We start from the raw sequence: 26,648 nt of genomic DNA on the forward strand, positions 1-26,648 counted from the left end.
CTTTCTCCCGCACACTTCCTAATTTGCATATGCCCTTTTTTCGGCTACTGCGGCTGCTGCCAATCTCTAAACAAACCAGCCATCCTCCGCTGCTGCTGATATTTTACCACGCGCTCATATACACTGCGTTACAAAAGCAAAGAGATTTTTGTTGCTTTATAATTTAGATATGTGTTTGTTGTGCACAACCACATGAATGTTAGCGTTGTGTAATCGATAGGGCACAACAACTTAGACAAACAAAAGAAAGTTGGTTTTATTATAGCAAAACAATGTCGCCAATGTAACTTCTGTTACAATATTTATTCATGTAAATATGTATAAGACACATGAAATGTGGCACAAGGCCAACAATAAGGGGTAGGAAAACTCTGGACCTAATTAACGTATATACGAACTTAACTAGTCACAGACATCAAAACAAAATCTTTCGATGACCTACTTAAAATCTAAAATGGCAATATATATGCATGATGTGGGGGAGGGGGCTGGGGAAATAATGCTTTATATAAAACAAACATGAAATATTTACAATGTGAAAAAATTGTTAGTATAAGAACACTCACTAGAAAGTGTGTAGATAAGTAGTTTTGTCGGTCGAAAAAATAGACGCGGATACCACGAAAAAAAAAGAAAGAAAAAAGAAAAAAAGAAAGAAGAAAAAAGAAAAAAGAAAAAAAGAAAAGAAAAAAGAACGAAAAGAAAAAAAAGAAAAAAGAAAGAAAAAAGAAGAAAAAAAAGAAAGAAAAAAGAAAAAAAAGAAAGAAAAAAAGAAAAAGAAAAAAAAAGAAAAAAGGAAAAAAAGAAAAAAGAAAGAAAAAAAGAAAAAAAAAGAAAAAAAGAAACCTGTATTTCAAAACATCTCTTTAGAAAATAAGCCAGTGCATCACCTAACTGGTTATTTATTTGTTTCCCACGAAACAAAATGTGACACAAGGTCGTTTTTAATGTGAGAGATAACCAACTCCCCTCAAAAGGGGCATTCTGCAAAATATATAAAATTGCCTTAGTATAGAAGAGTTTTCCCCTCCATTGTCTAAGGACAATTAATTTGAGTGCAGCATCTAAGCAGACACCATACATCAGCCACCAGTCCAGTACGAGTACCAGATATCGACTGACTGATCTGTCAGCTAACTTCTTTTACTGGACTCCATGCATTGATTAGAGTATTTATACTTATCGGAAGAGTCTATTTAAATAGGGATGATAGCACAACAATTATTTAGACGATTAGGTCGAAAAAAAGAAGTGAGTTACATTTTTCTAAATGCTAGCAGAAAAAAAATATTGGAGTGTGCTTTGAAATGATAAGTAGAGATAAAAGAAGAATAAACAGGAATGCCTTTCGTAAAGGTTTTAACAACTTAAAAGTATACACGTGTTTTCGAGAAATCAATATGGCGGAATCCTTAATTCCGGCCAAGGGGAATAACTAGGATCCTTTATTTCAGGAAGAGTCAAAGCAATTTATTCTAACATTTTCCCCTTCAACAATAAACTCAATGGAACTTTATGGAAGGCCATCCAAACAACCTTACACTCTAGCAACATGAAACTGCCCCATTGGGAAGATATACTACCAAACGCTCTCCATTCAATTAGGTCGTTACTATGCACTGCCACTAATATGACTCCTCATGACAATGTTCAAATATAGTCGTAAATCTTCCTCCGGAACTTCTGTTCCCACTTGGGCGAAACCAGGTCCAATATATGTCAGAAACCATACTAAGTATAGTAAGCTCGACCCTCCGGAACCCCCTACTATCCTATTAAGTATGGAATTAGAGACGTTAAATTTAGTCTGTTTAGTACTAGGTTAAGAAGTCCTTATATTTACTTGGAAATCGTCGCATTTTGGATGATCTCCGCACAGGATTTTGGTCCTAAGCGTCCACATCTTGGGGAACATGGATATTTTCAGGATCAGGTAAGGGATTCTTCTCCTTCACGTAGGTATTGTTTTCGTCAGGTGGCGGTTCTTTAGGGGCTTCAGGGTTTGCAGAATTGTTTTCATTGTGTTTGTCTTCTTAATTTGAGGAGTTAGTATGTGTTCGTGTATGTAATGTCTTTGGCATCCGTTCCTAGTCAGGAGAGATTAGGTGGGGAGGGGGTGTTCCGGGTCGTATAACACAGCAGCAGTGGAAGAGGAAGATTTACATACCTTCGCCCAATGGTCATTTTTCTTACATTTCCTACACTCGGCGTTACGCGCAGGACACATCGCACAGAAGAAACAAATTCCTTTTGGTAGGGTATTTCCTTTTATAGCGGCTAAGGGAGTGTCGTCTGGTTTAATTACGGTGGCGGCTACGTTCGGGTGGTTATCAAAGCTTACCGTATGCTTCTCCGCTTGTTCTAGAGACCTAGCCATTGTAAAGGTCTCTTGTAGAGTTGAGAATGGTTTTTCGAGTAGGCGCTGACATATTTGTCAGGAGAGGAGACGAGGCGGAGATGCCGCTAATGAAAGCGTCATGGATATATTGCTTTTTGTTCTCCTCAGCGCTAGCAGTATCAGAATTTTTGTAGGAATTTTTGACACCCCTAACACGAAACTGCGAATACAATATAAAAATCTCGTAATTTCTCTGTTAAAAGTGGGTTATTTATTTTCTTTATGGATTATACTTCCAAAATAAACTATTACAGTTGTTTTAAAAGTAATAAAAATATTTTTATTTTTTTTTTAAACAGTAATGAATTTTCCGAACTCAATATTTTTCAATTTTTAAACTCAATATTTTTAAATTTTTAAATTTTAAAAATCTATCAAAATTTTTCTATTGATTCTATTTTTACGATATTTTCAGGGTCAATGTGAAATTTTATGTTCTTTCCAATAAACCGAATATAATATTTTAGACAAACGTTTTTTTTTTTATTCACGGTTCCCCCCCCCCCCAAGTGTCTATTACAAAGAAAATACTTAATTTAGTCCCGGATAAGTACATAATTATTTACTCACAAATTGAAGAGAAAAGGTCAATACATAATATATTCAAATTTAAAAAAAAACGGACATCTTGTTCTTGTAGAATTTTACCTGTAAAGTTTGAAGTTTAAAACCTTTTTTTAAACCACGTTATTTGTTTTTTCTTTTTTCTTTTTTTTTTTTTTTGGAACCTTGGTCCTTGCTCCTTTAATTGAAAAAAAAATTAGGGCTTGAATTACATTTTTCGAGGAGTTATAAGCTTGGAAAGACAGGGGGTCGAATAATTCACGCCTCCAATTTTGTAAATGTCTAATAATAATTAATTTCGACTCGGATAAGTACATAATTATTTACTCACAAATTGAAGAGAAAAGGTCAATACATAATATATTCAAATTTAAAAAAAAACGGACATCGTGTTCTCGTCGAATTTTACCTGTAAAGTCCGAAGTTTAAAACCTTTTTAAAAAAAAAACACGTTTTTTTTTTTTTTTAATGAAATCTTGGTCCTTGCTCCTTTAATTGAAAAAAAAAATTAGGGCTTGAATTGCATTTTTCGAGGAGTTATAAGCTTGGAAAGATGGGGTGGAATTATTCGCTATTTTCACAAAAAATTCTGATACTGCTTGAAATTCGCAAGATTTGGCAAGTACTTCCAGTTGTTGCATGAAATCGTCGATAGTTTGTGCCGGTTTCTGTTTATTCGTCAGAAGTTGATGTCGGTTAAGTATAACGTTTGCGGGTTTTATGTAAACAGCGTCTAGCGTTTCTATGGCGGCGTTGTAATCTGTAGCAATCGCTTATTATTTCGAATATTGTCGCTGAGACTGAATTAATCAAGGCGAAGAGATTTTGTGCATTATTTTCTGTTTCCCCCGTTGTTTAAAGTGTGTAAGTAATACTCGAACGTCAATTTCCAGTGTTTATAGATTTTTTCCGAATTCGAAGTTGTTGGTTCTACGTTGAATCTGTCCGGCCGCAGTAGTTTGTCCATTTTTTTTTCTGTTGTTTGTTTGCACGTGTTTTCGAGAATCAATATGGCGGAATCCTTAATTACGATCCTTTATTTCCGGAAGAGTCAAAGCAATTTATTCTAACATGGTTGAAATTCACCTTTTCTTTTCTCGGTCAGTGGAGGAAAAATCCTTCATTAACTGAGATAATTTTTATTTTTGCTCCTATCCAGAGTGCCCTTTTTTTGGAGCTGGATTTTCCCCACATTAAATACCGACCTTGTGTCTAACTCTGCCCTCGTGAGGCGGCGAGTAAATAGGAATAAAAAGATAAATGGATCACTGTCTGTCTGTCTTCATATTTTCAAACTCTATCTCTACCGAAACTAAAAGTCGCAGAGCAGCGCTAGGGGTCTCAAATGATTGGATTTTTTATGGACCCTTCTTTTATGGGTCTTTAGCTGATTGAAATAGTTTTTAAGGGAATAAAAATGGGTGAAAATTGAAAAAATCGTTATACATTTTGTACATTCATCTTAGTTTATTTTTAATTTTTAATTTGTTCATGTACGTGTCACGTTTATATGGCGGTAACGTCACTAGCTTTGAATGCTACCGTTTCAGTTTCGAATTCAAGCTGACGGTACCCAAATATGTTTTTTTTTTTACTTTTGAAATAATCATATGTACCAAATCTGGAAAAATTAAAATATCATATTTAAGCGTATTTTACGACTTGGCAAAGCCCCCCCCCCAGTCTACTATATAAAACCATTATGTCTTTCTGTCTATCCGTCTGTCTGTCTGTCTGTCTGTCTCCATATTTTCAAAAATTTCCGAAACTAAAAATCGCAGAGCAGCACTAGGAGCCTCAAATGATTGGACGTTTTTTTATGGGTTTGTAAGGTGACAAAAAAAGAAGCCAATAAAAAAAATCGTTATACATTTTGTACATCCATATTAGTTTATTTTTCATTTTTAATCAGTTCGTATGCGTGTCAACTCAATTCAATCCAAGACAAAATAGTACATTTAAACATACACTTTGTGTTATTAAAATACAAGGGTCCTTTCAAAAATAAGGCTTCCTATTTTTTAACTTAAAAAGTTGAAGAGCTACAAAGGCAAGAGTGGTACCATTAAAACGAGCAACCTTTTGTGCTTCAGAATTTATTTGTGTACATAGTCACCACCATTATCAATGCACTTTTGCCAGCAATGATCGATGGCTGTGCATGGGCGTCCAAAACGCGCTTTGTCATACGAGGGTCTTTCCAAAGCCACCTATTTTTTTTTACCTCAAAAAGTTGAAGAGCTATGAAGATAGGAACGGTATCATTAAAATGAGCGACGTTTTCTGATCCAGATTTTTTTTTCTATATAGTCGCCACCATTCTCTATGCAATTTTGCCAGAAATTCAATGACATATATTTGCGTTTGACGCACGTCCTTGACATGAGTTGCTTTCTTAGAATCTTACACCGTCAATATCTCCAACAGAGAGATTAAACTTTCATAAAAATGAATGCATAAGTCCAGTCATCATAAGAATGCAATTTGCAATTACATCTGAACAGCACAGAATTTCGAACGAAATCTTTTATTTAATCCATGAAGGTAGCATGTTCTCGTTCCGTCAGCCATAACTGGGTAGAAGTCCTAAAAAATCTGCACTTGTAATCTTGAGTGTCGTCCGTACTAAAGATTGAACTTTCAATCTATAGAAGAGTGTAACTTGCAACTGAATTTTACCAAGTACTATATCCAGATGATAAAGTACCTTGGATTTTCACCCAGTAATGGTTGATGGAACGAGAACGTACTACTCAAGTGGAATTAAGGAAGATTTGGTTCAAAATTTTGCTCAGGTTCCCGAGTTAAAAAGAAAGATTCCCGAGTTAAAAAGAAAGATTCACGAGTTAAAAAGGATTCCCGTGTTCGACAGAAAGATTCTCAAGTTAAAAAAAATACACCTGAAGAAGATCGGAGGTTACATCGACAGAAACATTGTAAAAATAATACTCAAGATTCGAACAATAGTCTGAAAATTCCAAATAATAGGAAATAAACATGAAGTATTAGAAAACTCAGTTAAAATGACACAAGCGTAAATATATACACTTGCCTTCAGAAAAAACCTAATAAACGAAGGGTACATTATATACGTTACATTATATACGGTACATTATATACGTTACATTATATACGGTACATTATATACGTTACACTGAGAAAAGTACTTAAATTGTTATAATTAATCTTGGTTCAGTTGTCTCGGTAGCGCAGTAGGTAGCGCGTCAGTCTCATAATCATGTCACGTAAATCGAGCGATCTGAAGGTCGTGAGTTCGATCCTCACCCGGGGCATAAATTTTGTCTTTTTCAATATTTATGGGTTTTTTTAATGTCTTTAAAGTGTAACTATTAATCAAATTTTCATCGTCCGCGCAGACGTTTTTGCACGCTGTATAACACGCAGCTGATTTCTATTTGACTCAATGATGTAAAGTCAAATAAATTCTCATTTCTCATTTCAAAGTCAAAACATAAGAAAATAGATATTTTTATTTGCATTAATGATGAGGATTCTTGCCACATGCTCCTCGTCGATATGAAAAAGGGGATATTTTCCTTGTCTCTGTTGAATTGGATGATCACTCGATTAATAATGGTAAGTGGAATCTAGAGGTTTGCGGCAATTGATGCTGATGAAATGCGCGTTGAAACTTAAATATTTATTAATTTAACTAAACTCGCCGGTGATCCGTTGGGTCATAACCATTACTTTGGTTTCGTTCAAAAATTCATGGACTCTGACGTTCTTCTAGCATAACTGAAAGTGATAAATCTCTTTACTTCACCATCACCATCACCATCATCATCATCATCAGCAGCAGCAGCAGCAGCAGCAGCAACGGCAGCAGCAATAGGGAGGTGTCGATGGATGAGTGATTAGCGATGTGAGCTGACAATTTGGGTGTGCTAAGTTCAAACTCAGTCCGTTCCACAGAAATACTTTCACTTATTACAGGGAACGTTGGAAACCCTCACGTAAATACTCGATATCCTTCTAGACAGAATTCTTCATAGAAAGATATCGGAGAAATGAATGCCAACAAAAGCATCATAAATGATACGCATCATCATCAAAATGGCGACCGAGTAAATCTTTTTTTCATTCATAAAAAAGAATGGAATTAGAGGAAATCAGTTCTGCATCTTACCATGTTTCTACATGATCTTGGTTGTCTGATTTCTTCACGCATCCTATCGCCGACGCCATTGGTATGCTGCTGTAATCCCAAGACTTGATAAGGTGGATGTTGAACAAATTTGACTTCACAATCGTGAATCGTTGCAATGGCAGCCGCTGATGGGTTGCGGAAGAAATTTCCTCTTGCGAGAATTCCTAGATTTCTTTGTTTTGATTACTTCTCCTATGCACTTCAGCTGTCCGGAATAATGTTTCCCGGTCAGTGTGTGACCCTTTTGAAGGTATTCGATCAGCATGGCACATTAGGAATACCAGAAAACAGAGGTCGTCATTTTGCCAGCTGAAGGAACGACCTTGACCTTTTTTAAGGTCGAAGGTGACTTGTGCTTTCAATGCTTTCATTGCTTTAAGCGTAGCATATATATATATATATATATATATATATATATATATATATATATATATATATATACATATATATATACATACATATATATATATACATATATATATACATATATATATACATATATATACATACATATATACATATATATACATATATATATACATATATATATACATATATATACATATATATATATACATACATATATATATACATATATATACATATATATATATATATGCATATATATATATATATATATATGTATGTATGTATGTATGTATGTATGTATTGTATGTTAAAAAATGCACACAATAACTTTCTGACTTATCCCTGAAGATAAAATATGTATTGAAAGATTAATATTTTGTGGAAATTCAAATTTATTACACAAGACAATGAGAACATTAATTTATTTGCATTCAAGTTTGGATCAAGTATTTTGTTAGAAATTGTTAGGAAGATTATTTCTAACTTGTACAATAAAAACAAAAACACTTTTGTTTAAGAACAATCATTTTTTGGATAAAGGTATTGACAAACGAAACAAAATCAATTTTTGCATTCAATCAAACATATATTGCAATTTCAAATACAACAAAGAGATACACTTAGTTTCTTGTGTGATTTTCAAAAAAAAAAAAATGGTTGTTCTAGCTGTTTTCCTTGTTTAAGAAAGTCAATTTAGTAGAGGTGAGGTGCTCTCCCCTTTTTATCTGTTAATCAAAACTAACTTCCTCCAGTATTTGAGAGTTCCTTCTCTTGAAAATTCTTTTGTGAGAGTTTATATAAAACCTCTCCGCTTCAGAAAAGTGTGAAAAAAGAAACATAAATTATAATAAACTTATGTAAATTGCCAAACATCTTGTTCAGAATATTTCCAACAATTTTCATTTATCTATCTTTCAATAAATCTGGATCAGAATTGACTTTTATGGACGTTCAAATATGGTTGACCTAATTCAAGTTGTGACAGTGTAAAAGAATTGATCAGGAGGAAATTCAGAAAGTCTCTAAATTCCGTCTGATCACCTGGGTGGATCATTCTTAGTTTTCACTACTACAAAATGGTGATCTTTCGTGCTTTCGTGCTTTTCTACAACTAAAAATTTAAAAAATTTGACAAAGTGGTGATTCTTCGTGCAGGAGAAATAATACTTAAAAAGGAGAAAGACATCATTGAAGACCCAACTTTGCACCTCCCAGGTTTTGCTACAAATAGGGACGTAAAAAAAAATATCATTCCAAAAATTACGTAAATTGACAAGTAGTTTCATTTTTAAGCTTGTCCAATGCCCCCCCCCCACTCCCCACATTTAGAATAGCTTTCTAAAATCTTGCAGGTTTGACTTATTTGGAGTTATCTTCCTTATTTCTTCAGACTTTTCAAAATGGCGTCTCAAGATCGTCGATTATAGTTTAGTCATAAGAGGACTTACGAATCCAACAAATTTTGAAAAATGTTCTAGATACATCCAGACTCAAGTCCCGAAATCCTTTTAAAAATTTTGACCCAGTTGAGACATGGAAGGAGGAATGGAGAAACAATACTTCCAAAGGAGGGAGCATCATTAAAGACCCAACTTTGCACCTCCCAGGTTTTGCTACAAATAGTAGGAAGCAGATGGTGGCTGCAAACCGGATCAGAACAAGACACTGCAGGACTGCAGTAAACAAACACAGGTGGAGACAAATAGACTCCCCAATCTGCCCAAAGTGCAAGGAAGTTCCCCGGGACACAAACCACTTGATCCTACACAGTCCAGGCCTCCGAATAGAAGGTAACTAGGGCTATGACAACAGCATATTCTTTTCATTATTTTAACTCTCGGTATATATCCGACACAGACACAATTAATCAACCAAGAACCACATCACTCTGCATAAAAACATATAAGATATCAATGGATATATACCTGAGAATCAAAACAAGATAAAGAATATGCTGTTGTCATAGCCCTAGTGATAACCTATCTATCTGAAGACAATTTCTACTCCTGCCCCCCCCCCCAAATAGCGGTATAAAGTCTAAGTCATACGATACCATGTCTACTAGTTGACTTATTTCATTTAAAACTCTTTAAAAATAAAGCATTCGTTATCAGGCATCGAATCGTTCTCGTTCACTGCGTCATAGGGTGGCGTGGATATAAACAAAAGTTAAATAAATATTGATTTCATACTTTTTCACCATGTATTTTTATGCTTTCGATGTTTGCCAAAGTTGAATGAAGCAACTTAAAATAAATATAGATTAAATACCCTTTAAACAATGTTTGGAAATCTTCCTTGTTGATTTTTTAATCAATTTCACCGATTTCTAAATTTAGTTCGATCGATATTTGATCTAAGAAAAAAATATTTTCTGTGCATCGTTATCAAACTGTAGAGAATTGTATCAAAAGGCTTTTTTTTAACTAATACATACGTTATTGTTCAGTTTTAATAAACAATAACTTATTTTTGAAAAGTTATCTATCTCTTTTATATACTAATGAATGTCAGCTTATAAAGACCCAAAGGCCACCGGAGGACACGAGTTAATTAGTTTGTCAGGCGAAAAGTGAGACAAACACTTCGAAGATTCGTAAAAAATGGTTGAAACTGGTCAGAATTTGATTATTTGACTTAACAAGAATTTATTAACATTAGGTTTGAAAACGATCATGTTGTAGTCAGCCAGGAATCAGCTTTCTATCGTTGTGTTCTACGAATGGTACTTCTTTAAAAGAAATTTTGCTCATGAAAGTGTGCGTGTGTGTGTGTGTGTGTGTGTGTGTGTGTGTGTGTGTGTGTGTGTGTGTGTACGGCACAAGCCCTAAGCCAGATTCCACCAACTCCCTCATTAGTTTTTTTTTTATAAATATATCATAATTTGGTTAATATAATATATCATTTTTATTATTTTAATAATTAATTCAACGTGTAATAATAAAAATTATGAGGTTACGAGGACTACACATATCTGCTAAATTGTCTCATAATTCGATTGATAAATCGATTAGCAACGAAAGTAATTTCCTTGAACAGAGGTTTTTCTCAGGGGCTTCCCGCCTGCAGAACACAGGAATACTAACGGATTGGATTTCTGCCATAAAACTTCCCCACAATCATTCGAACTTGATCTTGGGGATAATTTCATCACATTAATCCTACTCCAGTGACTTTTCGCCTTGAAAAGTAGTCATCATTTTTTAGTTAAAAAGTAAAATGGAAACGTTTTAACAACGGGAGGCCATAAACGCACACAACGATTGTTTTCTTAATGAGCCTTTAGTTCGCTTCGGATTTGAGTAACATTCTTTCATTTCTCCTGTTGTCATGTCACCCCCCCCCCCACTCCGAAACAATAAAAAATCAAAGATCGTTTGGGACGAAAAAAAAATAGCTTACTAATTTAAGAATCAACAACGAAAAGAAGAAAATAAATGAACGAATGTTCTCATTAAAGTCAATTAGATTAATAACACTTAATGCTTAAGTCAAGTACTTACCTCATTTAGAAGTACGCTTCGACGGGTGTCTCGGTAGCGCAGTAGGCAGCGCGTCAGTCTCATAATCACCGAACTTAAGTCGAGCGATCTGAAGGTCGTGAGTTCGATCCTCACCCGGGGCATACCTTTTTGTAAATTTTTCGATTAAACTATTGTACTTATGTAAGACGCATGTGAACATTTTTTTTATCAAGACACTCAAATCAAATCAAATTTATTACACAGCCATGACACAAGTAAATGGACACAATTATTATCTCTACATATAAAAAAGGCATTTTATCTGTGTGTGTGTGTGTGTGTGTGTGTGTGTGTGAGTGTGTCAGAGAGAGAGAGAGAGAGAGAGAGAGAGAGAGAATTCCCTAATGACTTTTATAAAATTTCACACAAATAGATTTTATGTATCTAAGAGTTTTATTATGTAGGTTTTGTGTCGGAATACCTCCGATAAGTATCGAGAATCGAAAAAATCACATTACAGAAAGAACCGTCTGATCTTGACCAAAGTTACCACTTTTATGCAGCTTAATATCACAAGTACATTTGAAAAGCTTTATCACTGCACAAGCAGAAGGGCCCGGCATATAAAATCAACATTTGGTTCTATTATAAAACAAGACTGCGTTCAAAATCTGCTTCTCTGTAGAGCACAATCGAACCATGATATTTGAATTTTGCATTTCAAACTTTAATTCAGATCACTACATAAAGTAATTTCATAAAATCAACAATAAGTTCTCTACAGTGCAGGGTAAACTGCAATGTATTGTGGAGTAAGTCACTGCGGGGAGGCCTATTTAGTTAATAATGAAGACAACGAAAAGAAGTCTCACATTAACATTTAATAAACAACTTTATTTGTAATCCTCGTTAGTAGCGTTAGTAGATGAGAGAGACGGATTAGTAGGTTGAAGTGTTCTTATGTAAAGATAGAATTAATATATTGCCGGGTTGTTGATGTTCAATTCTGTTTACATGTGTTTATAGCTAGTAGCTGTGGGTACGAAGGAAGACGGTTAAAAGAAAAGGAAAGGGAAAAGACTTCAGTGTGTTTACGTATGTAGGAGCATGCGTCCGATAGTAGAGACAGGGCAAAGGGTTAGTGTCTCGTGTGTGTGTGTGTGTGTGTGTGTGTGTGTGTGTGTGTGTGTGTGTGTGAATGTTCTTTAGCAGGATAAAGAATGTTCGTTAGGGTATAGCATATGGAAATAAATGGCAGTTAGAAAAGAGTCCTTGTTAGTTTGTAGTACTCACGTTCGGCCAGGGACCAAATCCCCCCGGCGATGTGTGCTCTGGGTAGAGCAGCGATAAAGAGAGGAAGAGGGTTTCAGATTTCGCCTTTTATGTACTCAGTCACGTGATTGAGAGCTGGCTTGTGATTGGGCAAGCCAGGAGGATATGGATTTTAAATCTGGAATCGTGAGAACTAGTTTCTGCCTGTTTGTAACGAGTGTCGGCTGCCACACCTCTAAAGTTTCCTCTCCCTGGTTTCCAACTAAAGCAAGTAATCAATTTGATTGAAAAATAATCGATTTCACTAATTTCGATAACAATAAAAGTATATGCAGAACATTTGTTGATTCTCATTCAATTTCTGGGCAACGTCGGGTCACCCTACTAGCCATTAATAATGAAGACTTTTTTCCGATGTTCTTAGTCGACTAACAAGAGGCGATAGATTTTTCTACTTTGCTTAACAGTGGAAAGTAGAATCCAGAGATTTGTGGCGATTCATTTTACTGAAACGGCACTCATGCGAAGCAAGTTGAACCGGCTTCCACTGGAGAAGGAAGTTTCATAGGAATGTTAAATTTGTAAACGATTCCCAATCCCTGTCAAGAGAAATGACGGCGTTAAGATTTTGTCAGTTCTTGCAGGGATGTGTCGACGTCGTCCTACATACAGTGCCTGGTATTTCCAAATTGTCACTCATCTCGTACTGATCAGGTTCAACGTTGCTTAACTTCGGTGGTTGATACTGATTACAATCAAATTCAAACAGAAACTATTTTTTGTCATGTTTTTGTTCATATCGAAGAGAACTTGAATGCCTACTAGACAATGTCCGTACGTGTTTAGCGTCTCTCTGTACAAGGCTTTACCAGGACAATCTGGCACGAGGATATTTTTTCCTAACAAATAAATCCTGACTAAATATTCAAAATCACATAATATTCGTGGCTCAAATAAGATCCCCTCAATATGATTAATCCACACTGGCTTTTACGCGGAATGGTGCACCTTTTCCAAACGGTGTTACCTTAAGTAGCAACTCGAAGCTAGATATTCAACCAGACAAAATGAATTCTTGTTCTGGAATCAAGTAATACCAAGAGACCACAAGAAATATATACTATATAACATATTAATAACGGTCAATTGGGGAGAAGAAAATTGTGGTCTCAACTTCTTTACTAGTTTGATGTTGGAAATTTAATAGGAAAACTTTGATAGAATATTCAAATATCTATGCGTCTCATGTAGAGATCAAGCATTAGCTTCAGGAAGGGGGTCCCTTGATTTCTGAGAACTTTGATTGAATCGAAATGAAACAAACATATATTTAAAATTTTGATATCTTTTAAATAATTTTTTGTAATGTCTTTTGCAATTTTTTATAATTAAAAAAATTTTTTTGTAATGTTTTTCTTTTGTTACAATTTTTTGTAATTTTTTTGTAATTTATTTGTATTTTTTTTAGTTCTTTATTTTTACTTCTCTTCACCCCCAAACAAGGTATATTGTCAATTGGAACTTAAGAGACTACTATTTGAGATCGTGTCTAACATTAGAATGTGGACAATTGAGCGATAATATGTTTATTCACATTACATTTAAACCCATGCATGTCAGTACAATCAGGGAAGCTAAAAACAGGGAGAGAGTTTCAAAATCTATCAAGAAATTATTAGAGTAGACTGCCTTTCACCATCTAGAAACCTCGACAGTGAATGGATTGAAACCGTTGGGTTATTCTGGAGTACTTACGTCAAGGAGTACAAGTGCTATGAGTTCATCTGAGCACATTCCTTTAAAGCACTTTTTGATATTTTATTTTAAAATTAATTTTGTTTAAAATTAAAATTTTCCTCGTGTTTTTTATTCTTTGCTAGCGAGGGGTACCCGGCGTTGCCCGGGTATTTGTAGGTGTGTGTTTGGGGGGGGGGAGCGGTAAATCAGAACAAAAAGAAAATTTAACGATAGCGATTAAAAAAAATATTAGGGGTTGGTGGAATGTGGGCTCGAACCAGGAACCTTGAGGTATATAGACTGAGCCTGAACACCTGCACTACGGCGACAACATTAATGTCATAGCGATTAAAGTGAGTCAAGTCAATGAGGTTTGATTGACAGTTGGTCGCTTAATGAGGTCATCGCGGGAGGCTTACGATGACGGGGCAGTTTTTGGCGTTTGTTTACTTTGTTTCACTGCGGGATCGTCTTTTTCATTTACTGCGGGGCAGTTTGGGCTTCCCCAAGATGATGGTACAAGCTCCCCATTGAATGAGGATTGTCCAAATTGAATAGCAATTGTCTGATATAAAGAAAAAACTGCATTGATCAAAGCTGATTGCTTTTGGATGCTGGGAACGATGCAACAACCTTCGTATTAGTTTCGCTTTTATTATACGAAAAAGGCGAATCTACACGCGCCGATCGAAAAATGTTGAATATTTAGCTTTTGAAAGTCGGGCAAATTAAATACACACGCGACCCCCGTTCGTAACTCGTAGATATTATGATTTCGACGTGATATAAAAAGTTTTTAAAATGAGCGACAGCCTCGAGAAGCCGCCGAAAAAATCCCTTTGCGGACTGTTATGGCTTGCAATAAGCCACAAAGAAAACAGAAGAACGGAATAGAGTTTAAACAATATATTAATGGAACAACAACGTAAAAAGGTTACAACTGAAAAGAGTAGTAAACGTCACCGAGCAGGCGAGGGTCGCTCTGGTGTTTAATCCACACCTGGGATCAAAAGGTCTATGGTTTATATAATGGATAGAACAGTCCATTTGGAGGGTGATTCCCCCACAACACGGACATATACAAAAAGCGAACATGCATACATAGACACATTTTCACTTATATATATATATATATATATATATATATATATATATATATAGAGAGAGAGAGAGAGAGAGAGAGAGAGAGAGAGAGAGAGAGAGAGAGAGATTATTTGTCTTCCCCATACCATGTGCTCCCTTATCCTACTGCACTGTGCAGATATTAAAATAAACAAAATTATCTTCATTCTACAACGATGATAGGGAAATTTGTCTTCAATATTTTTTTTCAGTGGAAGAGACAGGAAAAGTTTTTATAAGTAGATTTTTTTGTCCTCATGCGAAACTCAGAAATAACTATTATGGAATCCAGGCGTGAGATTATCCGTCTTGGAGAAATGGGCCCACAGATCTGGATAAATCATCCATCTAGGAGAAGTAAAATCCTGATATAAAACCTGACTTCAAACGTTGGAGGAAAGAAAGGCTTTCTTATCCTCGTTGATAAACTCCTTATAGAAGACTCAAACAAAAATATCCGGTTTGCGAACGTAAAATTTCTCAAAATGAAGATCAGTTCTGCTTATCGTCTCACTTTCTTTGTCTATAAGCCAGGCGCCGAATTACCTTCAACAGAGATATTTCGCGGATACTCAGTGCTTGGATTTGCTTTCTAACTAGAAAAATGAACAACGTCCCATCCATCTCCACTTCTCTGGTTAACTTGGGGACAATTTCTTTCCTCTTAGCATCACGCGAATAAACTGGGTTGCTCTGTGTGTATTCATTTCTTTTTTTTTTTTTGCGGACTGTTATCCTCATCTTCATAGTTATTGTTTCGCCACGTTTATGCTAAATCATCCTCTGGCCTTCCGAAAGATCGATGTCTCGCTCGGATAATATGTGAGAATTAGAAAAAAACAGTTGATTATTTCATATAGAAATACACGTATAAAACAAAGGAGGGTCGGAAAGATCATTCCTTTTCAAACGACTTCGAAAACTACGCATGCACATCAGGAAGTCTTTTTTGAATTGGTTTAAATAAACAAAAAAACGCAATGCTGCTGACAGCGTCGTGTGATAGTGGATAACGAGGTTGCGTCGTTAGCTTCAGTTTTCACGTTCGAGTACACGTAATAGTTTATTTATTTCTTAAGTTTTAACATTTAAACAGTTGCCATAACATGTTTCTTATTTTGAGGCTTACATAATGTGATTTTTTTTCCTTTTAAAACCAATTCTTCTTTTTTCAAACTGAATTACCTTCACCTTTTTAGACTGAGTTCGCTTAAACTAGTTTTCACGTACTTCTTTTTCTTGCCGATTACATTATCGTGTTTTTTTTCACACCTCTCTCCACCCGGGTTGCTTACTGCGTCTAATTTTTTTCTGGAGGTTACTCAATATCCTTAATACACCACCTCGCTTCATCCGGGCAACACCGGATATCCCTGCTAGTCTAATATATAAAAGGCAAAATGTGTTTGTGTTTGTCTGTGTTTGTTTGTATGTCTGCCAAAAACTTTCGACACATGCAACGAACACTGACAAAATTGGTATTGTTAGAAAGATCGATTTATCGGACAACAAATATCCAAAAATTGGCCAAAAATATTAATCCTTTGACCGTCAAATGTATTTTGCAAGGAAGAGGTCAATTTTTGCGTCGAATTTTGTGCAAATCATTCACGCCTAGTGATCTCAACGTACGTTTGAAACACGTTATTTCGAAAGACCGTGGCGTCATAAGTGCGCTGTAGGCGAGACAGCTAACGCATTTGCTTTTTTTTACCCCCTTTTCCTCTTTCGCATTACAGATTCGAGCCTGGCTACTGCGGCTAAATTTTTTTTTTTTTTTTTTTTTTTTTGCTGTCCCACGGGCTCTTGATGCTATTTCAATTAAAACAAAAAATTTTCATGTGGATTGCTCCATAGCTTTACTATACCACCTCTCTACACCCATGCTAGTAAAATAATAAATAATTATGCGCTCTTGTTCTTCAGGTTACGGATACAGGCTTTTTTTTTTGACTAGTAGTACAAAATCACTAACTCTTAGTGGTTGCTGGTCTTTCTCTAATCTATCGAAATCTTCATGCTAGATGGTCGACTGAGCTTTACTCTATGATTCCCCCATGTAAAATATTCACAACCTCATTTTGCTACAAATATTATAAATTATTTTCCGTTCTTCCTCTGCGAGCCTAAAACTATACAGACCTTCTATGAATAATGTTTCTTTCAAAGAACTACTCGTCTATAGAACAATATCAAGAGGCTACTTGTCAACTAACTACAACATGGTCATTTTTAAATTCAATGTTAACAAATTCTTATTGAGCCGTCCTCTTAAAGAATCAAATTCTTTCTTGTTTAACCATTGTTACCAATCCTACCGATGTTTTCTCACTGTTCACCTGACAAGCGCGTTAACTCTTATCCTCAAGTTGCTTTTGGGCTTTGATAAGCGGTGACGCATTAGTATATAAAAATTGAATAAGAGAGGGTAAAACATTATATAGATAACTGAAAAGAGATTGATGACCTTTTAAATCAATTATAAATTATGGCTAATTAAAACGTTGTGTTTTTCACAATCCCAGAACTAAGCCACATTTTAGCATGTATTGTGTGTTATTAAAGTATATAAAGAAAATGTCTTAGGAAAAGAATCGTCTACGATGTCACCTTGAGTATAAAAGATATTTACTTGTTTTGGATTATTTGGATTATTGTTTTTATCTTGAGTGTCATTTTCACAACGTTTCGGCCGATGTAACCTCCGCCGGGTGCATCTTGTCATACTCAAGAATTTTTCAGTCGAAATCAGGAATCTTTATTTAAAAACTGTGGTTTAGTGGATAAAATTTAGTTCTAAGTAATATTATTTTGGATGTTGAAGGTTCAATCTTCAATGACACGGAACGAGAATATGCTACCTCCGTAAATAGAAATCAAAGGTTCCGTTCGAAATTCCATATAAAACTGGAATAAATGCATAGGAGATACTGCAAAATCTGCTGCAGAGAATGTAGTCTCCCTTCTATCGGGCTAGAAAACTGGCAGTATCCTCTCTATATATCTATAAAAGTGAAACTGTATATGAGGACACTTCTCAACCTATGTACTCAACGAATTTTTAATCTACAGATTTAAAATTTGGTATATAAGCTATTCAGGTATGTGGAAAATTTTTTAATCGATCTTTATCCATAAAAAAAAGGGCTGCTTAGGGGTCAAAATTAAAGAAATTGTTACGTGGGGCTGATCGGATTTTTATCTGTTTGTCAACTGTTTCACGAATGCGCATGCGTGGCCATGAAACATGAGAACTTCTTTATATTAAGAATAAGTAGGTTTGAAAACACTGTTTAAAGATCACGTCAATTTGTTCTAATGGTTACGGTACTTGACTCACTGTCTTTAGGTTTTGGTTTCGATCTCGAGTATATTTTTTACTAGCAGGAAGTGAAATCTTTCGAAAAAAAGATATAAAACTCGCATGCACATGTTTCAATTTTTGCCGATTTGTTTACTTCATCTTTTTGATGTAATTTAACGTTACGTTTAATACCGAGCAACGCCGGGTACATCTGCTAGTATCTCTATAAAACCACCATTCACTCATACATTGAGTATTGTTGTTATATCTGGGTTCGACAACAAACATTAATTTCTCCCTCTAAGTTCAAAAAAGAGTATCTAACCTAATAGGTTTCGCACTGTAATGCTAACAAATATTTTGTTTCAAAAGCTCCCCTAGGTGTTCCCTATAAATCTCGCTCTATCATAGTAGCCCTTACGTCTAAGTGTTCAAGTGTTCAAGTGCCTTGTTTTAGTGTAAATGAAAAAGTTACCAGGTTTCTTTTTCGTCGATCAATGAAAAAAAAAAACAACAACAAAAAATAAAAAAACGAAAAATAAATTAGATTAGTTATACAAAGACTGTAAATGTAATTAAAGAATTTAGATTAATTACGGTCCGGGCATTTCAGTAGCGAATGGTTAATTCGATCGAAATGTTGTGAAAATCACACTCAAGATGAGAACAGTAGTCGTAAGAATCCAAATAATTCGAATAATCAATACACATCTCAAAAATTTATGATTAGAAAATAACTGATTTAACTTCATTCGTTTATTAATCAAAGACAAAAAAAATGTCTGCGCAAACCTCAATTAAGCTACTAACATTTCAGACATAAGTTAAAGTACTTATAGCATTTATATTGAATGTTGTTTAGTTGTCTCGGTAGCGCAGTAGGCAGCGCGTCAGTCTCATAATCAAATTACGACGGTCGAGGAATCTGAAGGTCGTGAGTTCGATCCTCACCCGGGGCATTCATTTTTGTAAATCTTTGCAATATTTTAGCTCATATCTATATATATTTCGCTTAGATTGTCTGTCTGTTCTACCGTTTCTCAGAAACTACTGGACTAACAAGTTTAGTCAGTACAATACCACAATTTACTCTAGAAGTTTTCTCGAAACTACTAGATGGATCGGGCTGAAATTTTGTATAAACCTTTGTTATGATAAGGTGCAGCGAATTAAGTATTATGATATCCGGTCGATGTACAGTTAGGAATTAATAGGCATTAGTCACCGTAATATGACATTTACTCTAGAAGTGTTTTCGGAAACTACTGGATCGATCTCGTTGAAATTTTGTTATGAAATTTTGTTATGAAATTTTATTATGATAAGGTGTATCAAACTAAATGTAAGGGTATCCGTTCGAAGCACGATTATAAAATAATAGGGATTAGTCATTACAATCCAACTTTTACTCTTACTTTATCTTACAAAACTACTGGACCGATCTGACTATGATTTGTTATAAGGTGCAGCGAACTAAGTATTATGGTGTCCATTCGATGCACAGTTAGGAATTAATAGGGATTTGTATTTGATGCTAAAATAAGCACAAGTTTAACTATATTTAATTATCAATTTATCGTAAACCACTCATTCTAAGTAAACGGGTTATAACTTTTTCCGTTTTTTGTTAATGTAATTCCTGTGGAATTTTAACTTCAGATGTAAAATAACTTTTTTTTTCAGTTTCATACGCGTTTGTACTTTGTATAATGCGCAGTGGAATTCTATTTTATTCATCGAAGCAGTCGTCAAATAAATGACGGCTTCTTTTAGTACACACACCCGACACAAACAAACGATCTAATCAATAACAAAGATGCGTGTCAAATCCCTCTGATCGAGATGGAAGAAGTGATATATATATTTTTTCCTTCTCTGCAGAATTGGATAATCACGTGATCAACAATGGTAATGTGTGTTACAGAGCGCGTGTGAAAAAATCAGCAGCGGCTGAAGAATATCTGACTAACGAAAATATTAGCAGCAGCAGCAGCCGTTTTAGCACACAAGTGTGCACGTGCTGCCGTCACGGGAAGAAGAAAGAAAAAGAACAACACGTGTTTGAGCAAAGAAAAAGCAAAGTTGGTGCGGGGAAGATGGACGTATGAAATCGAGGGCGAGAAAACGCTAGCAATCCCCGGCGCCAGGTAGCAGGGAAAGAGACTTTTAAAAAGCACCAAGATGCTATTCTTAAGTTAATATTGAGAAAATTAGCAGCAACTGTAGGATAGCTGGCTAGCGAAAATATTAGCAGCAGCAGCCATTAAAGAACGTATGCAGATTGGCAAGTGTGCACGCGCTGACTTCACGGGAAGAAGAAGGAGAAAAATAAAAGGAAAAAAGGTTCGAGGATGAGAAGCAAAGTGCGATCGTGAAAGATGGACGTGTGAAGTTCAGGGCGAGAAACCGCTGGCTATGACCGGCGTCAGGTGGCAGGGGAAGAGACTTTTAAAAAGCACATGTAATATGACAGAACGTTGTAAAACACATGGGTGTGCGAAAAGATTTTTGGAAGATAATGAAATGCGTTGTTTGTTGGAAGAACAACGAATAAATGCATTTAATTTGCACTTTAAAAAAATGCCAAGTCGGATTTTTATTTATTTCTTTTTTATTTCTGTTCCTTTGCGACGAAGTACAAGACAACGTGCGGGTCCGAGTGGTTGGAATGTAAGATCACGGTTCGAGTGTAACGACCTCGTTACAAGTGGAATCCTGAAATTTTCGGTGATTCATGCTGACGAAATGCAGATTCAAAAGGTTTATTAAATTATACTAAATATATCGGTGAGTCGTCCAGTCACGATTACAACTGCTGCTAAATAAAAACAACAAAATGATAAAAAGAAATTGGCGAATTTCTTCACGAAATTAAATTCGATTAATAACACTCAAGTCTTAAAGGGAAAGAACGTAAAACATTTAGATACGAACGATCTCGTATGTCTCGCTAGGTTCTTCTATAATATAAATCTCACCTGTCTGTCTGTCTGTCTGTCTGTCTGTCTGTCTGTCTGTCTGTATGTATGTATGTATGTATGTCTGCCTAAAACTTTCGACAAAGGCGACGAATTTTCACGAGATTGGTATCGTTTTGAAGCCAACCCTTCGGACGAGAAATATCGAAAAATTGGTCCAAAACATCAATCCCTTCACCCTCTACTGGGCACTTTTCTACAGGAAGAGGTTGCTTTTTTTTTTCGCCGATATTTTCGAAAGTCATCCGTTTTTTTCAATTTTCTAGCCTTAATTTAAACCTACGTCAATTCCGGTTTGGCGATGGACGCAACAGCAAAGACGTCACGTTTTTTCCCCACGTTCTTTTTCTCCTTCGGGGTACGGGTTCAAGCCTGCCTGCCTACTACCACTTTTTAAAAAAATTTTGCTCAACACACATCTCCAAACACCCGGGAAACGCCGAGCACCCAAGCTAGTACTAAAATAAAGTTCTTTCGTCTTCTATCTTCTATATTTATATTTTTAAAAATAAATTTAAACAATTGTGTAAACTTCCGATTAAGAATAAACCTCTCCAATTGCGTATTGTATTCTGCATAAATTCGTTCATTGAGGCAGCCAAGTGAAATAAATGAAGGTATTATTACGTAGTCGTGACACAAATAAATAGACACGCATAAACATATTACATAGAAAAATGCGAGCATGAAAAGTAATATGGTTAAGATTAAGTTTAGAAAAGTAAAAGGGCCAGTTGTTAAAACTGGAAAAGAAAAAGACAAGATATTCTAGTAAAAAATATATTGAATTTATAATTAAAATATTGCAGCATTTAGATTCTTTTAAAAATTCAATTTAACATTATATAATCAATTTTTAGTTAAGACTGCAATATTTTAATTTATAAATTTATTATATTTTTTACTAAAATATCTTGTCTTTTTTCCAGTTTTAACAACTAGTCCTTTTATTTTCCATGTTTAAATCTTAACCATATTACTTTTCATGCTCGCATTTTTCTATGTAATCCATGATTTTTCTAGGCTTTGCTTTGAAATAATATTTTCTCTCTCTGTTTCACTTGTTACCTGTGAATTATTAGCGATAGCGACAAATCAGGACAACGGTGAATCATTAGGGACAGTTTTTTATATACATTGTTACGTCATCATCTCCATCATTCCCAGCCGATTTGGGGTAGCGTAACAGATTTCGTTGTTATGATAACCAACAGCTAATCAAAAATTAAAAAAAAAAAAAACAACGTCTCTCTGTTCCTTACAGATTTTGAGAATTTTGAACACACAAATTTTATTATGTTTTGTTTTACCGAACGAAAATTGAAAAATTTTATTTCAAAATATAGCTGAGAAGGTGACCCGTTATCTGTAAAAATTGTTTGAAATTTGGTCGCAAAATGAGTGAACGGAGAAGCATTAAAGCAATTCTAACTGAGTAAAACTAACACTTAAGTGCTTCAATGATACATTCAATGATTAGAACAACGAACTAATTAGATCTAATCCCACTTCCGGTTCCGTTTTTAATATATTTTCATTTTTTAAGCCGGCGCTTCTACATTATCAGAACGAAATTTTGTAGTCGATAAATGGTTTTCAGATTTAAAAAGAAAACAATAGTTTCTACTGATTTTTATTTTGTCAATACTAATAAATTACAATGTTAGCTTTGTAATTATGAAGTCGAAATTACCTGAATATTACTGAATTAGTAAAAAACGAACAACTTTAATCGTGTTAGCAAATGAAAATTTGCGGCCATTTTGTTTAAATCGAAACGGAAAATTACCTCCATTTTGAACACTCATGTGTCTTACATAAGCAAATACGATCATTTTTTTTTCAAATTCTATTTTCTATAATAAATAATTTTCTACCTTATCGATTTTCGTAATTTTTGGATGTAATAATCTTAAAATACAAGGAATCCGTATATACCATTGTTTTCATGTTAAATTCAGTTTTACGATTTTCGAAATTTCGTCCCAATAGTGTAGAAGCGCCATTAATCCGTATTAAATAAAAGTAAAAATGCATTTTAAATGTAAATAAAGTCAATTAAAATCACCGATTACATTGACATTTTATTCATTGAAAAAAAATCGTTTTAATAATTAAATAGAATACGCCGGGTGAGATGCAAATTCTGTCTGTTTTTTTTTTTTTGTTTTTTTTTTACAATGTTGCCCATCCGTACTTATCAAAATGAATTGTTAGTAGAAATAATCCTATTCTTAAAATCATTATTTCTTCTTTTTTTTTTTCAATTTTATTTTTGTTTCCAAGATTTAAAAAAAAATTCATTCTTTGAAAACATTTAAACTGATTGTCTTAAATTACGTTTGAATTTGAAGTTTTATTTTAAAATAAAAAATACATAGGTGTTTGAATTGACCCTTGAAAATGAAATCAGCTATCAAAAATTGTAAATTAATACAAAATAAGCCGACTTCACAAATTGATAAAAGTTCATTATTGGATTTTAATTATAAGGTGAAGCTCGAAGATTCAAACTCGAGATAGATAACGCCAAAAACACCCCCGCATTAATATGGGAGGGGAGACTATCTTCAAACATGTTGTTTTTATACAGTATTTTTTTTATTGTACATTCAACAATATAAAACACCGTATAAAAACAACACTAGCGAATAAATACTGGGAACTCAAAGAGAGCGGACATTCGCCGGTAGTCGAATGGAAAATAATAAGACAAGCTACCACGTGTAGGCACCTAGACGACCCATGTAGATTATGCCTTCATGAAAAATTTGCTATCCTGTACTTTAAAGAACCCCAACATCTATTAAACTGTAGAAGAGAAATAGCAAATAACTGTGTTCATAAAATAAAATTTACTCTAGGATAGCGATACAAAATAGTTTTAAAACTAACAAAAACAATAGAAAATAAACAAATAAATAAATTAAATAAACATGAATATACATAAACGATCACACATATATGTATGTATATATATGTATATATATGTGCATATATGTATGTACACATATATATATATTTATAGATAAACTAGCAATAAAAAAACACTAACCTAGCTTTAAAACAGATCTTTGTCCGATAAAATGCATGCCCATTGGCTGATAGGAAGGGGCGCGGTGGATACTAGAAAACTGATTGGCTAACTAAAATCTCAATAGAAGAGGAGCATATAAAAACGATAAATAACCACAGAATTCGCGCATAAGCCTGAGGAGTCCTAGAGTGGATGAAACACCGAATATTCAGTGTAGCTTAATCGCCATATATATTTTATAAATTACTAACTAGCTCTACCTACGTATTGAGCACTTTTGAAGTAAATACTTAAAGTTTACGCATAAATCTATACTTTCGTATATTAATTTTATGTGAGTAAATTAAGTAGTTATATATATATATGTATGTATATATGTATATACATATATGTATATATATATATGTATATATATGTATATATATATACATATATATATATATATTAAAATATAAAGCTGAACGTCTCTGTGTGTGTATGTATGTGTGTGTGTGTGGTCACGAATAGGCTCCTATATGGTTGACTATTATAGAAAACTGATCACATATAATGATAAAAAATGTATCGAGACACAGGAATGGGTATGTTTGATCTGGCAGAACGGTGGTTCATTAAAATTGTGGGGTCTGCGTTCGCGCCTGGTCCACAAAGTATGGAAATAAAAAATTTAAAAATTAACAAAAAAACGGTTACAAGGGTTTTTGATATAGATGTACATAATAATATTTTGATAAGTATGTTTTAACTTAAATAGGGATGGTATAATAAAATTGTGGCGTCTGCGTTCGCGCCTGGCCTCCATAGAATGGAAATAGGCACAAACTTTAATAAAGACTTTTAATATCTATCTGCGTAAGTATACTTTGATAATTATGTTTCAGTTTGAAGAAAAATGGTATAATTAAATTATGGGGTGTTCGTTCGCACCTGACCTCCAGAATGGAAATATGTCACAAAGTTTAACAAGGTTTTTTAATATAGATCGCCAGAATATTGTGATAAGTGTTTCAGTGTGAACAGGTATAGTATAATAAATTATGGGGTTTATCTATTTTATTTTGATACCCTCAAATTTGAAGTTATCTCTTTATAACCCTTCCTTTTCTTAACCTATCATACTTTCATAAATCAGAGTCCATTTTCTGTAGGCTGCTTTTGAACCCAGTCAACGACGGGTACTTTTGTTTGTTTGTTTGTGTTTGTGTGTGTGATTGTGTGTGTGTGTGTGTGTGTGTGTGTGTGTGTGTGTGTGTGTGTGTGTGTGAAGACTATAATATAAAGGTTGTTGTAGAAAATTACTTGAACAGCATTCAGTAATGTAACACAAGTTAATTACGAAAAATTTTCAAGACAACAATTTCCAATCATCGCTTTTTCTGTTAGATGTAAAACTATTTAAACAATTTTCAACCAAAACGTGTTTAGTTGTCTCGGTAGCGCAGTAGGCAGCGCGTCAGTCTCATAATCATGTACCGAACGGCGAGCAATCTGAAGGTCGTGAGTTCGATCCTCACCCGGGGCATTCAATTTTTTAAATAGATTGTGTTAATTTAAAATGTTTAACTATAAATTGGGCATTATTAAATCACATTTTTTATTGTTAATTTTCGTATACCAGAATGGAAAACTTATAAAGATTGATTCGAATCTCCTTCGTCAAATATAGACCCGCTTTCCCTCAAGTTCGCTTTTGCGTTATTTCTTCCCTCAAGAGCATACTTACTGTTTTATTCTAGTCATTGAACACAGCTTCCTGAAAATTCTTCGAACAATTCGAAAAGAAGAAAATGAATCTTGTGTTTGTTTTCGACTCCTTCCTAATTATCGTTTCCATTCCCTCGCATTACATGAATAATTTTTCTGACAAATAGAAAAAATTGCTGTTTTGGGGGTCGGAATTTATCCATCTAACATTTATTGTTGGTAATTAATAAAAGGTTTTGTGTTCACAGACAAGGATATATATATATATATATATATATATATATATATATATATATATATATATATATATATATGGAGAGAGAGAGAGAGAGAGAGGGAGAGAGAGAGAGAGAGAGCGAGATGAAACATAGAGTCATTTCGACATTAGTTACGGGCAGTTCAAGAAAAGACACAAAGTCATTGGAAACCTTGTAAAATTACTATAAAAGAAATTTTCAGTGCCATCAATGTCCAAAAAAAAAGACTCATGTTTAAGTGAGCCCAGGACATTATTTGCAACGAAATTAA

General features: G+C 34.4%; 1 protein-coding gene and 4 non-coding genes across 18 annotated transcripts in view; 4 read left to right on the forward strand and 1 right to left on the reverse strand.

Annotated features, from left to right (window-relative positions):
* The window catches only part of LOC145256347 (spectrin beta chain-like), a 648,628-nt gene that overhangs the window by 491,661 nt on the left and 130,319 nt on the right, over nt 1-26,648 (reverse strand). The window lies entirely within an intron of this gene.
* Nucleotides 6,161-6,255, forward strand: Trnam-cau (transfer RNA methionine (anticodon CAU)). Its single transcript has 2 exons — nt 6,161-6,197; nt 6,220-6,255. It is a non-coding gene; the product is annotated as a tRNA-Met (tRNA).
* On the forward strand, nt 11,033-11,127 carry Trnam-cau (transfer RNA methionine (anticodon CAU)). Its single transcript has 2 exons — nt 11,033-11,069; nt 11,092-11,127. It is a non-coding gene; the product is annotated as a tRNA-Met (tRNA).
* Trnam-cau (transfer RNA methionine (anticodon CAU)) lies at nt 19,266-19,360 on the forward strand. Its single transcript has 2 exons — nt 19,266-19,302; nt 19,325-19,360. It is a non-coding gene; the product is annotated as a tRNA-Met (tRNA).
* On the forward strand, nt 25,844-25,938 carry Trnam-cau (transfer RNA methionine (anticodon CAU)). Its single transcript has 2 exons — nt 25,844-25,880; nt 25,903-25,938. It is a non-coding gene; the product is annotated as a tRNA-Met (tRNA).

Source organism: Euprymna scolopes, chromosome 32 (genome assembly GCF_053919585.1).
Source record: "Euprymna scolopes isolate OS-2025 chromosome 32, ASM5391958v1, whole genome shotgun sequence".
Classification (NCBI taxonomy): Eukaryota; Metazoa; Mollusca; class Cephalopoda; order Sepiida; family Sepiolidae; genus Euprymna; species Euprymna scolopes.